At 39.5% G+C, this 1,536-nt stretch overlaps 1 long non-coding RNA gene across 1 annotated transcript; it reads left to right on the top strand.

Moving 5' to 3' along the window:
• Positions 1-13: 13 nt before the first annotated feature.
• LOC107710535 (uncharacterized) lies at positions 14-1,062 on the top strand. The gene is made up of 4 exons (XR_001636610.1): positions 14-250; positions 362-470; positions 596-668; positions 767-1,062. It is a non-coding gene; the product is annotated as an uncharacterized LOC107710535 (long non-coding RNA).
• The last annotated feature ends 474 nt before the right edge of the window (positions 1,063-1,536 follow it).

Here is a 1,536-nt window from a genome sequence, read left to right as displayed (position 1 = left end):
TTACACGCTTTGGGAAAGCAAAACATATAAAGAGAACAGTACAACGTGTATACAGAGCATGTGATCTCTGTGATGCCCAGATGGACAAAACAGACCCTCCCACCTCTGTAATAAACACGGAGATGTTAGTCCTGTCCAAATTGGTACATGAAAATCACAGACGTCAGGTGATAAGAATCGAAACTCAAACGTAGTTTAGAAAACTAGTCCCGTCCGAATAGTGCTAAAGAGGAGTTTCACAGGATTGCAGGTTAGTGGTGTAGAAATCATTTTAAATGAGGCTACTCTGAAAAATGATGATCAATTAATAACATCTTGCTGAGACCTCTGGAAGTAACCTAATAATTAGAATTCCCTCCAGGATTTCCAAATGTGGTTGGATGCCTTGATGACACACATATTCCCATCATTGCACCTTCCGAAAATGAAGCTATGTCAACAGGAGGTCTATCCACAGTATTAATATGCAGGTACACTGACTAACCTACTGTCTCTAATGGTCAAAGACTACATCACAATGCTGTAACTCACATGTCTCATTCTTTGCACTGTCACGATCATATGTGATGCTGCATATATCATCACAAATGTGGAGGCCAAGTGGCCCGGCTCTGTTCATGACTCACGAATATATCGGGAGTCGACCCTGAGCAACAGGCTGGGATGTGGTAAGTACATGTATGCCTTATACACTTATTTCAATGCATGCACTGCACACTTACAGGGGCACTTCTGCAGCATTAAAGCAATGTGAACTTTCTTACAGGAGAGATTGATGGCTTTCTGCTGGGAAATAGGGGTTACCCATGCCAACCAACACTAATAGCTAATAACTAATAACCCCTGAGAGGCCCTGCTACATTATTGCGGCATGTGTTGTTCTCCATAATATTGCCATAATTAGAGCAACACCCTGCCCTACAAACACAAGACCCCGAGGAAGACCCCATCCACCCAGCAGATTTCCAGGATGGAAGGGTAGTCAGAGATATTATTATATGCCGCAATTTCTTCTCAGATTAATCAACAACCACCCACAAAAGAAACAATGAATAAATACAAATCACAACAATTTATTTGGTCTTCTTTATTTCCTGATTTTCATATTCTTCCAATAATTCATATAATTCACCCATGACCATACACTCACCTTTAGCTTTTCTTTCAGGATGTCGATTTCCTAGCGGTCCAAGTATATAATTACTTTGCTGTTTTTTTCTATTTTTTTAATAAGATGAAGTCTATATAACGCCTTAACTGGTAACTGAAAATACGGTAGATTAGAGTTATATTATGTAGTTCTTCATGAATTAAACTCTGGCATTTACTGAACTGTGTTCATCTGTGCAGCATAATTTGACGGACCCTCCTCCCGCTGTTCGTCCACACTCTGGGGGGCAGAGGAGATAATAAAATCAGTTTATACTTAAATATAAACTTTGATTCTATAGGCTACTCCACACAAAAATGTGAAGACATGTGAATGTTTAGATTGTTTGATGTGTAGACACTTTATTAATATTACCTCTGTAGGCC

The sequence above is a fragment of the Sinocyclocheilus rhinocerous genome, unplaced genomic scaffold, assembly GCF_001515625.1.
Source record: "Sinocyclocheilus rhinocerous isolate Xijiao unplaced genomic scaffold, SAMN03320098_v1.1 scaffold19038, whole genome shotgun sequence".
Taxonomy (NCBI): domain Eukaryota; kingdom Metazoa; phylum Chordata; class Actinopteri; order Cypriniformes; family Cyprinidae; genus Sinocyclocheilus; species Sinocyclocheilus rhinocerous.
The sequence above is the reverse complement of the archived record's forward strand: the minus strand, read 5'-3'. Positions and strand labels throughout refer to the sequence as shown.